The following is a 17,459-nucleotide window of genomic DNA, read 5'->3' on the forward strand; positions in this document are numbered from 1 at the left end:
ATGGATGATTTTTATCTTTTTTTTTAAAATCCATATCATTGTGCTTTTCTAATTAATTTTTTGTAATTTCAAATATTTTTCTATCATTTTGGTTGATGTTGATTCAAGTAAAAAAAAAAGAATTCAAAAGTTTGCAGATAGATAGATTATGAGGAAATTTAAGCTCATTTTTTTAGTTTATTAAACATTTAGTCAACTATAAGATGGAATTGAATGAATTTATCCGTAAAAAGACATCGAATATACTAACCAAAATGATGTAATGTATGGTTGGATGTACCTGAGATGATTTCTGGAATGAGTTTTAGGCAACAAAAAGAAATGTTTTAGGTGGAGAAATGCTGGTGGAGGGGCGTCATTAAAGCCACTATCTTCATCAAACCATTTATGCTGCTATCAATTCACGTTCAACCAAAATTCAGATTTACTCTCTAAGAAAATAATGAAATGAAATACAAAAATAAGAAATAAATATATTGAAAAGGAATAAAAGAGGCACTATTAACTCCAAAAATTGAAGTTAATAATGTGAAATTAAAAAGAAAAACAAAAAAGTGAAGCAAGTCAGATTTTTTATCACTGATTTTCACCTTGTATACAAGAGTTCAACCTGGAAGTAGAGTTACACCATTTATGTTCTATGATTCTATGATACATCATCATCAGTTGAATGCACCATAATGTGCTAACAGTAAAATCCATAATCAAAATGAACTTACAAGATGACTCTAAAGACTGGAAACTCTAATAAAATTAGGGACTCCAGAGATGCCTTTCTGTAGGGTAAGGTCATTGCTATCTTCTTCTCGGAAGAATATCTGTAAACGAAAAATCATGGAAGGGTGGACCTGCATCCGAAACAATAAAGTTACTCGAAGATTGTAATGGAAGAGAGCCGAACCCTATTGGTTTCATCTGTTCAAAAGCAGAAGAAAGTAGTACGCAAGGGGGAGGGTAAGTGGCATGGTCTCTTACCTTCCTGCTCACCAAGAATGTAAAATGGAATATGCGCAATCATTTTTGTGCCTCCATCATTCCAGTTGACGGTGCCTGGATTGTGTGGGGTCCCATGTTAAGTCCCGGAAGGTCCCAAGATAGACAGACAGATAGCAGCGTCATCCATTAATCCCAAATAATCACGAGTTCGCCTCCAAACCCTTGAATCTGATATTTGAGATCGAGCACCTGAATATGATTGTTAGCGAAAAGCAACATTACTAAGTTAGAAAATTCATTGCCTTCTTTACTACTATTTGACCAAAGTAAATGTCCAAAGTTGGATTCAGGCAACCTTGCCCAAGGCTACACATGCCCTCGGCAATGGTTAGTGGTGATATGTAGCAAGCTTTGCAATAGCTGTGATAACAAAACACAGAAGCCTCGACTGTGATGACTTTCTGAAGTTCCTGCTGTCAGGGTAGACGGACTCCTGCCTCAGACCTAGACGACTTCCGAAACCGAGATTAAAGTCTGCATATAACAACCAACATTAGAAAGAAATTTTGTTTGAGGAAACGAAAATATTACCTAGATGAAAGGTTTTCATACAAAAGTAGCTCTAGCCTTTCAAAAAGTTCCCTAGCTGCATCTTTGTGCGACCCACCACCCCCACCATGCTCTCCAACAGCCCTACACAATTGTAACGCCAATTCTGTCTATTCAAGGAAGAAAAGACATATGAAGTCAGATCCCTAATGCATGAAAAGCGAAACACAGGATGTAATTATTGACCTTTTATGGGCTGTCATATGCTTACCCGAGTCTGTCAACTATAGGCTTCTGCAGAAGGTTAAATGGACCATAACTTATACAAAATAAAGGGCAGAAGAATTGCAATCCTTTAAACATCAATTTTAGCAACAATTAATGTAGATGCTCAATACAAGTTGGAAAACCAAAATATATGGAGAAACTTGAGTGAATAATACCTTCAAAAGTGCAATAAAATCCGGAAACGCTGAAACGAAGCAGGCATGAATTCTAGGAGCCTTCTGCCAACCTGCACAAATATAGCTTTTCAGAAATACAAGCCATTCCAATCTCAGCATCTAAATTGATGTCCTATTACATGGACATTTACAAGAAAAGCTTTGAATCCATACTGTTGACACCATTTTTTGGATGAAAATGGGGTCGACTTGGGTTTGAAAATAAAAACGAAAAAAAGGGAGTCGCCACCAATCCTTTTTAATAGGTGTGATTGGATCACCTTGAAAGTGGTTGTTTTTAATAAACGATTTGATTTTATTAAAACAACAAGTTTGGTCCACGAAATTCAGAAAAACGGGTTCGGGAGTCGGTTACGCATGAGGAAGAATTAGCACCCTCGATACGCCCAAAATTGGTACCTAGTTGATTAGTTAATGTCTTGATGTCGAAAATTGAAAACTTTGAAAAATTTTAAAAATACGATACTTGTATTAAAATATTGAAAATTTTTAAGAAAAGAAACATATTTCACGTTATTCGAAAAAGAGAATCATATCTAGTAAGTTAGGGCACAATGTCTCGAATTTCCGATACGTAAAAATGCTCATTTAAAATATATTTAGTTATCTCGGATTTAAAAAAGGGATCACGACCAGTAAGTTAGGACACGATCTTTTAAATTCCCGAGATCGTTTAAAACTTGAGTTTGAAAGGATTCACGTATTTAGATTTATTGTGAAAATCGAAACCCAGTAAGTTATGGCACGACTCCCTCAAAAATCTAAACATTGAATATTGCCTTTATTATTTTAGAAAAATTTTCGTCCCGGGAAAACAACATGTCATATCCAATGCGTTAGGACACGACGTATTGAATTCCCGATAACGCTTTTACTTTTTGTAAGAATAATCTCGATTGTTTGGATTCAACGAAAAAAATCGGAACCCAATACGTGAGGGCTCGATTCTTTCGAAGATCCCAAATACCGATTATTACTTATATTTTTTTAAAAATTCTTTTTTGAACTCTAAATAATGAAAATGTAAATGAAGAAATAAACAAAGAAAATGTATAAAACTATAAAAATATAAAAGATATATATATATGTGTTATAAAATATGAAAATATAAGTATTTACATATATCTGAGTAGATTATAAAATATAAGTATGTACATTATAAGAACGTGTATATGTACATAAATATAAAAATTCTAAGATAAAACAATGTGCATATATATATATACTTATACAAATTAAAAAAATATGTACGTACATATATTATAAAAACTTATTCACATATACATACATACTTGAAATTGTAAAATAATAACAAGAATATGTATATATAAGCATATGTGAAACAGGAGATGTACACATGTGTGTATATGATACGTATGGTAGAAACATAGGCATATAAATATAAATACTTAAAATGTGTATAAATACATACATATATAAATTATAAAATAGATAATATAATCATGTATATATATTATTAAATATTAGACATATATACGTGTATATATTTATAGTAAGATTTGAAGTAAAAAAGACAATAAAAAAAACAATATCACATTCGAATGACAAAATAACCAAAAATAAAGAAAAAGGATTAAAATGCAATTTAAACTAAATTGACAGGATAAATTAAAGAAAAAATAAACCAAACGTAGGGACTAATTTCACAGGCACGAAAGAAATGAAGGATTAATTGGGGAAATATCCCGCACCAACCAGACGGCGCCGTTCCAAGGAAGTGCATGTACATGGTCTGGGGATTAAATTAAAACAAAAGGAAATTTTGCGGCCGAAATTGCAAATAATAAAGAAATTACATTGAAAACGCCATAAAGGCGGAGGGGCTTATTGCGCAAATATCCCCTTAAGCCTAAACACGCGGATCCCTTTGCTGGAGCAGGTCGAATCTTCGGGCCAAGAGCTAAACGACGCCGTTTTGGCGTTTTAAAGGGCTGAACAAAACGACGCCGTTTTGCTTCCTTATTTAAACCATTTTTTTTCAAAAACTTCCATTTTTCTTTCTTCTTCAAAAAAAATCCCCAAAAATCCTCTCAACTCTCCCCTTTTCTCTCCGAGTGCCGGCCAAGGGTCCGGCCGAGAGCCACTGCACCGGCCGCCACCAAAAGTTTCCCTTTTTCTCTCCGATGACTCTCCTCGACGCACATGGGGTGGGTATTGCAGAGGTGTACGGCGCACATGGGGGAAACTAGGGTTCTGAAACCCTAGTTTTTCATTGGGTTTTGGCTGTATTTGGGCCTATTGTTTGTATTTGGGCTGGTCCAATTAATTTTGTAATGTAATTGGGCCGTTTGGGCTGAAGTTTGTTTTGCTGGTAGGGCCCGGGTGAGATTTGGGTTTTGGGTCGTGGACTGTTTATTAATTTTTTGTTTATGTGGGCTGTTTGTTTGGTGCAGGCCTGGGGAAATTTGGGCTTCTACAGCTGCCCCTCTTTGCTCGTTGTCGTGTAACGAGAACAAAGCAAAGACTAAGAAAGACCAATTTTGCCCGGGCTCGTCGAGTCTCGAGTTCCATTGACACCTTCTTTCTTCAAGTAGCCTCATTCCCGTCTACTGTGTCTTGTTACCTCGATCCACTTCATTGCACTTCAGAGAGATCTAACGTGTAGCTTCAATCTTCTTCGCAACAACTTCAGGGGGCGAGATTCATGGTTTTAGTCTTTTCCACTGCAACGTCAAGGAGATAAGACTTGTCATGGTAAATTTAATCCGACCCTTGGCCACTTCAGAGGTATAGGCTTTGGCGCTTCGGCCCACTCCGCCACGTCGGGGAGATAGAATCACTGGCTTCAATGTATTCCACTGTAACCACAGGGAGGTAAAATCTGCCATCTTCGATCTGCTCCACTACTGCTTAGGGAGAGAATATCTGATACGATCTATTCTACTGTAACTTCAGAGAGATAAGATCCTTTATTTTAATCCACTCCACTGAAATCTCAGGGGGATAGGATAGTGTCTTCAGTCTGCTCCGCCATAATCTCAGGGAGATAAGATCTCTGGCTTCAATCTGCTTCAACGTAATCTCGGGGAGATAAGATTTGAATTTCTTCGGTCTACTCCACTGTAACCTCAGGGAGATAAGACCAGATGCGATCTACTCTACTGTAACCTCAGAGAGATAAGGTCCTAAATTTTAATCCGCTCCACTGTAACTTTAGGGAGATAGGATAGTGTCTTGGATCTGCTCCGCTGTAATCTCAGGGAGATAAGATCTCTGGCTTCAATCTGCTCCAACGTAATCTCGGGGAGATAAGATCTAAAATTCTTCGGTCTACTCCACTATAACCTCAGGGAGATAAGACCAGATGCGATCTACTCTACTGTAACCTCAGAGAGATAAGATCCTAAATTTTAATCCGCTCCACTGTAACTTCAGGGAGATAGGATAGTGTCTTGGATCTGTTCTGCTGTAATCTCAGGGAGATAAGATCTCTGGCTTCAATCTGCTCCAACGTAATCTCGGGGAGATAAGATCTGAAATTCTTCGGTCTACTCCACTGTAACCTCAGGGAGATAAGACCTGATGCGATCTACTCTACTGTAACCTCAGAGAGATAAGATCCTAAATTTTAATCAGCTCCACTGTAACTTCAGGGAGATAGGATAGTGTCTTGGATCTGCTCTGCTGTAATCTCAGGGAGATAAGATCTCTGGCTTCAATCTGCTCCACTGTAACCTCAGGGAGATAAGATCTGAAATTCTTCGGTCTACTCTACTGTAACCTCAGGGAGATAAGACCTGATGCGATCTACTCTGCTGTAACTTCAGAAAGATAAGATCCTTTATTTTAATCCGCTCCACTGTAATCTCAGGGAGATAGGATTACTAGCTTCAATCTGCTCCGCTGTAATCTCAGGGAGATAAGACCTGATACGATCTACTCTACTGTAACTTAAGAGAGATAAGATCTTTTATTTTAATCCGCTCCACTGTAATCTCAGGGAGATAGGATTACTATATTCAATCTGCTCCGCTGTAATCTCAGGGAAATAAGACCTGATACGATCTACTCTACTATAACTTCAGAGAGATAAGATCCTTTATTTTAATCCCCTCCACTGTAATCTCAGGGAGATAGGATTACTATATTCAATCTTCTCCGCTGTAATCTCAGGGAGATGAGATCTGATACGATCTTCTCTACTGGAACTTCAGAGAGATAAGATCCTTTATTTTAATCCACTCCACTGTAATCTCAGAGAGATAGGATTACTATCTTCAATCTACTCCGCTGTAATCTCAGGGAGATAAGATCTGATACGATCTACTCTACTGTAACTTCAGAGAGATAAGATCCTTTATTTTAATCCGCTCCACTGTAATCTCAGGGAGATAGGATTACTATCTTCAATTTGCTCCGCTGTAATCTCAGGGAGATAAGATCTGATACGATCCACTCTACTGTAACTTCAGAGAGATAAGATCCTTTATTTTAATCCACTCCACTGTAATCTCAGGGAGATAGGATTATCAGCTTCAATCTACTCCGCTGTAATCTCAGGGAGATAAGACCGGATACGATCTACTCTACTGTAACTTCAGAGAGATAAGATCTGTGATTTTAATCCACTCCACTGTAATCTCAGGGAGATAGGATTACTAGCTTCAATCTGCTCCACTGTAATCTCAGGGAGATAAGATCCTTTATTTTAATCCGCTCCACTGTAATCTCAGGGAGATAGGATTACTATCTTCAATCTGCTCCGTTGTAATCTCAGGGAGATAAGATCTGAAATTCTTCGGTCTATTCCCTGGGGAACACGACCTGTATAATGAACCTAATTATGCCTAATGATTAGGATGGCATGATCAAAATGAATCAAATGCTCCTAACTAGACATGTGTGAATGGTGTTTGCATGAATGCAAAATTTTATTTTTCGTGAATGATCTCGCTTAGGTTATCATTACTCGAAGTTTATTAAGGCTTTGTCATCGAAGTGCTATAACACCTTCCTTCTCGACTGGCATTTTTTGAAGAAACATTTAGCCAGGCTGCCCCCACTGTAAACCTCAAAGTTATATCCACTGGGACGCCAAAATTTGTTCCATCATTTTCCCGCTGTAATACAAGGGTATAAATATGTGGCTTTTCCTCCGTCCTCTTTTATCATAATTCGGGGATGTAGGATCTAAACCGTTCTGGTTTCCTACACCATTCTCAGGGTGTCGTACTAAAGTCTTATACGCAAATGAAGGCTCTCTTCTCCGAGGTAACCTCTTCCTATTGCCTGATGATCATTGCTTGCTTGTTCATTTAAGCTTTGTCATTGACACGACATCTTGTCATTTTGTTCAATCAATGCACTTGACAACATAAATCCAAGAGAAAGTCTAAATTCAAACATTTCCTTCTCAGATTTCCAACCTTTAAAATTGATGGGTTCTAAACAATAGTCCTGTTTCAGGCTCCTATATTATTTAGAAACTTTTTAGAGTAATATGTAAAACTTCCTTTGTGAAAGTTTTATTAGTCCATTAATCATTATTCCAATGCAACATGCTTGCAAAAGGGGTCATAACAATGGATAAGAATAAAGTTTGTTCTGAGCATAGCTCGAAAGAACAAGTTATCGAAAAATAGTAAAGAAGGATGACAAAGAAATTGATTGGGAATGTATATCTTGGAAAAGAAAATAATATGAGAATTGGGTGCCTCAGATATCGTAGCTTGAACTTCTCTGTACAAACTTTCTGAAGACCATTTTGAGTTTGACATGTGTTTAGGAGGTCTATAGTGCTTTGTCGATGCCCCAAGATGTCGCTTATCCCTTCCTGTTGATTCAGGTATAGTAAGATCACCACATGCCCCAATATGATCAAAATTCGAATCGCTCTGATCGTCTCATGTCCTATTCTGAACAAATATTTGAGCTGCCCTTTTCGGGTTTTCAACTCAAATCCCCTTTGACCAAAGGCGCCCTTTCCGGGTTTTCCCCTTAGCCTCTCCATTTTTCTTTTTCATTTTTCATTTTTCATTCTCATTTTTCATTTTTTTTACTCAGAGTGTCCTTTACGGGTTTTCACCTTGGTCCTTTCTCCTTCTTTAAACGAAGTATTTCTTGACTGGATCCGAGTTTATAGGACTAGCAATCTCACTTAGGATCAGTGCTCTTCTGAAGAATGTCTTATTTACAATGTAAGGACATTCCTGGTTTGGCATTCATTTCCCCTACAATCCTTTTAGAGAGGAATGATTTTTTTCGACATCCAACCCTCTCGTGGAATTCTCTGAGATGACACTATTCATGATGGGCTCGTATCATTTGTTTCTGGTACATCCGACCCTGAAGAATAGCTTTTAACCTTTTTCCTAGGTTCAACTGATCGCATCGCGATTGGATCTATTCTGCTTCATCCAATTCTAACTCAACTAATACCCGAAGAGAAAGGATTTCAATAGGTAAAACTACCTAAACCCCGCAAACTAAAAAGAAAGGTATTGCCCCGGTACAGATGTTCGACAAGCAAGGAAGGCAAATAGTAATTTCTCATGCCAATTATTGTAAGTCTCAGTCATTTTCCTTCAATTTTTGATGTTCAACTCTAGGCAATTTAGTGACGAATCGTGGTGTCCACTTCTGAGTTAATTTGAGACCTCAGCGATCGTGCTATTGTTTAAGCTCAATGCATTCTCCAATACCCTCCTCTCTGAAATTCTGTATCGGTATACGATGACTTTGGCTCATGAAGTAGCCTCTCAAAATGAAGCAATGCCCATTAGAAGTCTTCGATAATGGTAATGTCCATGCCTCATTGTGCTCGAAATTTGAGTCGCCCTTTTCGGGTTTTCAACTCAAAACCTTATTTGGTCACAAAGCGCCCTTTGCGGGTTTTCGCTTTGGCCTCTCCTTTTCTTTTTCTTTTCTTTTTCATTCTGATTTTTTCATTTAGATTTCTCTTTTTTCATTCTTCTTTCTTTTTCTCATTTTCATTTTGATCTTGATTTTGATTTTTTCTTCTTTCTTCTTTTTGGTTTTTTATTTTTATTTTTTATTTTTTTCATTTTCATTTTGACTTTGACTTTGATTTTGATTTTTCTTTTTTCTTCCCTTTTTTGATCTGAGCCTTTTGGGGCGCAACTACGACAGAAAACTTTGGATCTTCCTCTTTAATCAGGATGGACCCAACAACTTGAAGAGGTAGAAATTCGACTTCAAATGGGCAAAGCTATGCTGACTCTACAAGAAAGGCATTGCCCCGACAAAGAATTACATCGTTCATACTATAAATTTCTAACATCCTGCTGTTGTGTAGATTTCATTATTGGCATTTAACCCGGGGCATATCCTGGTATGATCCTACGAAGACATCTTTGAACCCTAGAGGTCACTCAATAAGGTGTTGCTTCGTCTCTGCGGTCAGGTCAATTCTAATCTTTACCACGCTCACAATTTCTAATGATTCTTTGTGAAGTAGGATCTGTCTATCCTCTTATTCAACCATCCTTAACAAGTTAGGAGATAAACTACAATCTTTGTCATTTTCAAACCCCTAAGATCCCTCTGAACACATGCCTTGCTCGAAAGGAAAATCTGGGTCTATAGCAGAGTCATTCACGTCATTGATATCCAGGGACTCATAATAAGTACCAAAGAATATACAAAAGAAAGTATAAATTTATGAATAATTATTTATACAATATGATTATGAATGAATGATATGGAAGAAAATCTAAAAGAATGAAATAATCAGAAATAATTATTCAAAAAGAATGAAAGAATATTGGCTCAAAAAGGAATGCAAAGATGTATTTTATTAGAATAATGACGTTCAGACATTAGCCTATTTCGCAAAGGAATTTCTATCGCTTTAGGCTAATAAACAACAAAAATGTTCTGAACATTACTCTAAATAAGCCTTGATAACTACAGGGATTTCTTCCACAAGCTAATTGTTTAAAACACTCCAGAATTCATAGGGCTGACATCTAACAATGTCCCTTCCCAATTGTGTCTTCAGACATGTCGTTGATGTGAATATTTCCCAACGCTTCTTTGTACACCTCATTCACCTCGTCATTAATATGATTGGGCAGTGTATTTTCTACACTAGAGGAATCATCAAATTTAACAACGCCCATACTGATAAGCCTTTCAATCAGTTTTTTAAAGGCAATGCAATTCTCTACCGAGTGTCCTAAAATTCCCGCATGATAATCACATTGCGCGTTCATATCGTACCATTTGGGATAAAGAGGTTGTAAAGGGGTCAAGTAATGAGGAGCAACAACATGCGCATCGAACAAGCTTTGATATAGCTCCTTATATGACATCGGAATTGGTGTGAACTGGAGCTTCTCAGTACCTGGTTTCACTCCAGATTCTTGCTTTAAAGAGCTCTGATGGCTGGTGGTCTCTGTCTTTGGCCTGCCCATAGTGATTGGTTTTGAGTGGCCCTTGTTATATCCACCTACATTATACCTTTTATTCCCCTTCTTCCTTGGGGCCTTTATAGTATCTGGGTACTCTACCCTCATCTTCTTTATTTCGGCTAGATTAGCAACAGGATTAGCTAAATCATTCCTCAAATTAGATCCTAAGCTTGTCAGGCAATTCACTGGTGTCGATGTACCAGTCTGATAATATTGGGATCCGATAGTAAAAAGTGCTCCTTGTGGACGCCCATCTGGCTGAGCCTGGACACTTGTCGGAGTACAATCTAAGGAATAGACAAAGATCCTCATTATCAACCCCAAAGTAAACCATTGAGTCTTTCACTTTTTTTGACTTTCCAGCTAGCAATCGGTTGAACTGGTTTATCATAGTTCTCCGTAATTCTAGCATCTGATTTCTCATCTCCTGTTGAAATTCAGTCAATTGCTCCTGCATCTGAATCCGCATTCGCTCTAATTTTTCCAACCTTCATTCTATTTCTCTAGTCTTTGCTTGGATATCATAAGAGTGCTTGGTTGGCTGGTTTTCCAGGTTAGCTGAAATAAATTTACTCGTTTAGACTGTTTCAATGGATTTTAATGCATGTAATGCAATGTAATGCAAATGCATGAAATGAATGCCTAAAAAGACGTTGATTCTGATTCAATTACATTTAGGAAACTTTTCTAGAAAGCAAATTCCCTTACATAAAATGGATACATGTACGGCCTCACCCTCACATTCCAAGAAATAACATCGGTCTTTTTCTTCATCCGCATGTTTGAGGTAATCTCGCTAATAGATGCCATTGCTAGCTCCACTCTTAATCTTGGTTGCAATCCATCACCTGCCCGTCCTCATAAGGCTCGTTCGCCTCTTTAAGGGGGTGGAATGTTGAAGGCTCTTAGACAATTGCCTTGAATCCTCAGGCCACGAAGCAGGATCACGAACTCTTCCATCGCCATTCTTGTGTTTCTCAGAATATGTTCGAGAAATCGTATTGTTTTCCACTTTATCAAGGAATTCATATTCCATGACAAGCTTTCTAATTTAGCAATCGGATTTGAATCAATATCTCTTTCCTAAGATGCAAATGCAATGCAATCATAATCAAAACACAACGAGATGGGTTAGCACAAAACAGAAGCAAACAAGGAAAACAAAAGTACCTAGTCAGGTAAATACTAGGGATTTGGAGTGGCTCTACCTAGGTTAAGTTCCTAAGTCCACTATATGAGGTTTGGCTCTAGAGATAAGGTACCCGAACCAGCAGATTCCTCAATCCTCACCCATTATAGGCTCATACAGACCGAGTTTGGTTCAGGGGAATACATTTCCCAATGGCTGCACGGAGACGAAAATCTCACGAAGACATAGGTACGGATGTACTTCGAAAATGATCCACTATCCTACAAGGAGGTGAAAACCTCACGAAGGAGTAGCTTCTCACTCCCACTTAAAAGGGAATAATCGAGTCGTTATGTAATGCAATATGCAGAAATATATCAAAATTCAAAACAATAAAGTAATTACAAACCGAAGTAGTGATAATCGTAACAAAAATAGACAAACATACTACAAAATGATCGTAAATTTAAACCAAGTTTTCGGGTGTCCTCTAGGCATTCGATGTGATTCTACTTAAAGTAGGCTCCTAAGGCTCATTATATACGGTTCGGTTCTAAAGTAAGGGTACCTGAACCAACAGATTCCTCGATCCTCTCCCATTATAGGCTCATACGGACTGAGTTCAGTTCAGGGGAATACATTTCCCTATGGCCATGCAGAGATGAAAATCTCACGAAGACATAGGTACAAATGTATTCCGAAAGCGATTCACTATCCCATGCGGAGGTGAAAACCTCATGAAGGCGTAGTTTCTCACTCCCACCTAAAAAGGTGTGACCAAATGTCATGCAATGCAATGTGCGAAGATATAAAATACAGAACATGATGAAAAATATAACTCACAACAAAGAAAATGCAATGAGAGGATCGTAAATTTAAATCGCATTTTAAACTTTCTACAAAAAGAAAAGAAATAATCAACACGTGGCTTGACTCTCGTATTTGTCCCCAGCAGAGTCGCCAAGCTGTTGACACCATTTTTTGGATGAAAACGGGGTCGACTTGGGTTTGAAAATAAAAACGAAAAAATGGGAGTCGCCACCAATCCTTTTTAATAGGTGTGATTGGATCACCTTGAAAGTGGTTGTTTTTAATAAACGATTTGATTTTATTAAAACAACAAGTTTGGTCCACGAAATTCAGAAAAACAGGTTCGGGAGTCAGTTACGCATGAGGAAGAATTAGCACCCTCGATACGCCTAAAATTGGTACCTAGTTGATTAGTTAATGTCTTGATGTCGAAAATTGAAAACTTTGAAAAATTTTAAAAATACGATCCTTGTATTAAAATATTGAAAATTTTTGAGAAAAGAAACATATTTCACGTTATTCGAAAAAAGAATCATATCCAATAAGTTAGGGCACAATGTCTCGAATTTCCGATCGTAAAATGCTCATTTAAAAGATATTTAGTTATCTCAGATTTAAAAAAGGGATCACGACTAGTAAGTTAGGACACAATCTTTTAAATTCCTGAGATCGTTTAAAACTTGAGTTTGAAAGGATTCACGTATTTAGATTTATTGTGAAAATCGAAACCCAGTAAGTTAGGGCACGACTCCCTCAAAAATCTAAACATTGAATATTGCCTTTAATATTTTAGAAAAATTTTCGTCCTGGGAAAACAACATGTCATATCAAATGCGTTAGGACACGACGTATTGAATTCCCGATAACGCTTTTACTTTTTGAAAGAATAATCTCGATTGTTTGGATCCAACGAAAAAAATCAGAACCCAATACGTTAGGGCTCGATTCTTTCGAAGATCCCAAATACCGATTATTACTTATATTTTTTTTAAAATTCTTTTTTGAAATCTAAATAATGAAAATGTAAATGAAGAAATAAACAAAGAAAATGTATAAAACTATAAAAATATAAAAGATATATATATGTGTTATAAAATATGAAAATATAAGTATTTACATATATATGAGTAGATTATAAAATATAAGTATGTACATTATAAGAACGTGTATATGTACATAAATATAAAAATTCTAAGATAAAACAATGTGCATATATATATATATACTTATACAAATTAAAAAAATATGTACGTACATATATTATAAAAACTTATTCACATATACATACATACTTGAAATTGTAAAATAATAACAAGAATATGTATATATAAGCATATGTGAAACAGGAGATGTACGCATGTGTGTATATAGATACGGATGGTAGAAACATAGGCATATAAATATAAATACTTAAAATGTGTATATAAATACATACATATATAACTTATAAAATAGATAATATAATCATGTATATATATTATTAAATATTAGACATATATACGTGTATATATTTATAGTAAGATTTGAAGTAAAAAAAGACAATAAAAAAAACAATATCACAGTCGAATGACAAAATAACCAAAAATAAAGAAAAAGGATTAAAATGCAATTTAAACTAAATTGACAGGATAAATTAAAGAAAAAATAAACCAAACGTAGGGACTAATTTCACAGGCGCGAAAGAAATGAAGGATTAATTGGGGAAATATCCCGCACCAACCAGACGGCGCCGTTCCAAGGAAGTGCATGTACATGGTCTGGGGATTAAATTAGAACAAAAGGAAATTTTGCGGCCGAAATTACAAATAATAAAGAAATCGCATTGAAAACGCCATAAAGGCGGAGGGGCTTATTGTGCAAATATCCCCTCAAGCCTAAACACGTGGATCCCTTTGCTGGAGCAGGTCGAATCTTCGGGCCAAGAGCTAAACGACGCCGTTTTGGCGTTTTAAAGGGCTGAACAAAACGACGCCATTTTGCTTCCTTATTTAAACCAATTTTTTTTTCAAACACTTCCATTTTTCTTTCTTCTTCAAAAAAAATCCCCAAAAATCCTCTCAACTCTCCCCTTTTCTCTCCGAGCACCGGCCAAGGGTCTGGCCGAGAGCCACTGCACCGGCCGCCACCAAAAGTTTCCCTTTTTCTCTCCGATGACTCTCCTCGACGCACATGGGGTTGGTATTGCAGAGGTGTACGGCGCACATGGGGGAAACTAGGGTTCTAAAACCCTAGTTTTTCATTGGGTTTTGGCTGTATTTGGGCATATTGTTTGTATTTGGGCTTGTCCAATTAATTTTGTAATGTAATTGGGCCGTTTGGGCTGAAGTTTGTTTTGCTGGTAGGGCTCGGGTGAGATTTGGGTTTTGGGTCATGGACTGTTTATTAATTTTTTGTTTATGTGGGCTGTTAGTTTGGTGCAGGCCCGGGGAAATTTGGGCTTCTACAGCTGCCCCTCTTTGCTCGTTGTCATGTAACGAGAACAAAGCAAAGACTAAGAAAGACCAATTTTGCCCGGGCTCGTCGAGTCTCGAGTTCCTTTGACACATTCTTTCTTCAAGTAGCCTCATTCCCGTCCACTGTGTCTTGTTACCTCGATCCACTTCACTGCACTTCAGAGAGATCTAACGTGTAGCTTCAATCTTCTTCGTAGCAACTTTAGGGGGCGAGATTCATGGTTTTAGTCTATTCCACTGCAACGTCAAGGAGATAAGACTTGTCATGGTAAATTTAATCCGACCCTCTGCCACTTCAGAGGTATAGACTTTGGCGCTTCGGCCCACTCCGCCACGTCGGGGAGATAGAATCACTGGCTTTAATGTATTCCACTGTAACCACAGGGAGGTAAATCCGCCATCTTCGATCTGTTCCACTACTGCTTAGGGAGAGAATATCTGATACTATCTATTCTACTGTAACTTCAGAGAGATAAGATCCTTTATTTTAATCCACTCCACTGAAATCTCAGGGGGATAGGATAGTGTCTTCAATCTGCTCCGCCATAATCTCAGGGAGATAAGATCTCTGGCTTCAATCTACTTCAACGTAATCTTGGGGAGATAAGATTTGAATTTCTTCGGTCTACTCCACTGTAACCTCAGGGAGATAAGACCAGATGTAATCTACTCTACTGTAACTTCAGGGAGATAGGATAGTGTCTTGGATCTGCTCCGCTGTAATCTCAGGGAGATAAGATCTCTGGCTTCAATCTGCTCCAACGTAATCTCGGGGAGATAAGATCTAAAATTCTTCAGTCTACTCCACTATAACCTCAGGGATTTAAGACCAGATGCGATCTACTCTACTGTAACCTCAGAGAGATAAGATCCTAAGTTTTAATCCGCTCCACTGTAACTTTAGGGAGATAGGATAGTGTCTTGGATCTGCTCCACTGTAATCTCAGGGAGATAAGATCTCTGGCTTCAATCTGCTCCAACGTAATCTCGAGGAGATAAGATCTGAAATTCTTTGGTCTACTCCAACGTAACCTCAGGGAGATAAGACCTGATGCGATCTACTCTACTGTAACCTCAGAGAGATAAGATCCTAAATTTTAATCCGCTACACTGTAACTTCAGGGAGATAGGATAGTGTCTTGGATCTGCTCCGCTGTAATCTCAGGGAGATAAGATCTCTGGCTTCAATCTGCTCCACTGTAACCTTAGGGAGATAAGATCTGAAATTCTTCGGTCTACTCTACTGTAACCTCAGGGAGATAAGACCAGATGCGATCTACTCTACTGTAACCTCAGAGAGATAATATCCAATATTTTTATCCGCTCCATGGTTATTTGCATACAGTTATTTGCATCACGCAAAGCAACAGTAAAATACATATGAAGAAGCCGAGGTGTGATATTGAGTATCTGCTTTAATCTATCAGACTGAGGGCTATTTGTTGCAGCTTGTAGTACTGCAGCAACCCCAGGAGAAGTCCAATGGCGTTCCTGAAACAATCAATCTTCTGTCAAGTGTCGACTTATTTCAAACTATAGAAAAAAAAGGGATATTAGTTGCAAAACAAACAAAAACCAGGTTAGCCTAGTTATATACACAATTCATAGCTCAAAAAATATGATATTGTACTATTGGAAGAGCGTACAATATTAAAGTAAGCTAGCCTTAATTTAGAAATGCAAAGTGTTGCTTTTACTTGCATTAATAGAAATTCAAAATACTTGATATAGAGAAAATGAACAATCTAAAAATTAAAAAGCAAAGCACTGTACAAGAGCACTGAGAAACAAATTCCTAATTAAAAAAGCCTGTAATGGTTAGACAACTATACTTTCCTCTAGTAATACTATGTTTGTAATTACTTTCATCTAATTGTAAATGGAGTTTTATCAATAGAAGACCATACAGCAGGGCCACCATTTTCATCCTTAAGAAGTTCCAGAAACACAGGATCAGCAACATCAATCGTACAGCTTTCCTCGGACCCAGAGTCTCCTCCTCCATCTCCAATGGTAGAACCCGTATAGGCTTCATCCATGAGTGCAAGTAGGATCCGTATCATATAAGGGAGTTTTACCATTTGCACTACTTAAAGAGTTTTTACTTAAAATATACAATTTATAAAGTCCCACATATAACCTTAGGAGCCGCACTCTTCTGGATAGAAGCTATACCGCTTCCTATTAGTGACCCTGAGCTTCGTTCTACATTTTCCAATGCGACAACCAAGACTAATGTTGACAAAAAAAAGTCAGAAAGCACAATTAGTTTCTGAAGAAATGAAAAAAAATTCACTTCATCCTACAACAAACCAGCTAAATGCGTATAGAGCACAAAACAAATAAAAGGGAATAAAAACCACCCTTTTAATCATTGGCTGGCAAGTGACACAAAACCCATGGGTCACTCAACTCCCCACAGCCTCTTCTATCATCTCAACCCCCAAAATAACCATTCCTCAAGAACGGACTCATCTTCTGCTCCTAATGGTAAATACAATCTCCATAACCCACACAAAATCACTATTAATTCACGTACCTTTCAACACGACCAGATTATTACATAAATCACTACCTTTCATAGAGAAATTTGATATCATACCGGAAACAAAATGCCACCACTAGAAGGGAAAATAAAGTTATCCCAAAATCGTACCTTTCGAATAATAACCCCTTAAGCTTGGATGCTTAGGAAAAATCTGCACACAAGATCCTTCAATCTCAC

At 37.4% G+C, this 17,459-nt stretch overlaps 1 pseudogene; it reads right to left on the reverse strand.

The window, feature by feature from the left end:
• Positions 1–628: 628 nt before the first annotated feature.
• LOC121213543 (uncharacterized) lies at positions 629–17,334 on the reverse strand (annotated as a pseudogene).
• Between the last annotated feature and the right edge of the window lie 125 nt (positions 17,335–17,459).

This window comes from Gossypium hirsutum, chromosome D01 (assembly GCF_007990345.1).
Source record: "Gossypium hirsutum isolate 1008001.06 chromosome D01, Gossypium_hirsutum_v2.1, whole genome shotgun sequence".
In the NCBI taxonomy this organism is placed as follows: domain Eukaryota; kingdom Viridiplantae; phylum Streptophyta; class Magnoliopsida; order Malvales; family Malvaceae; genus Gossypium; species Gossypium hirsutum.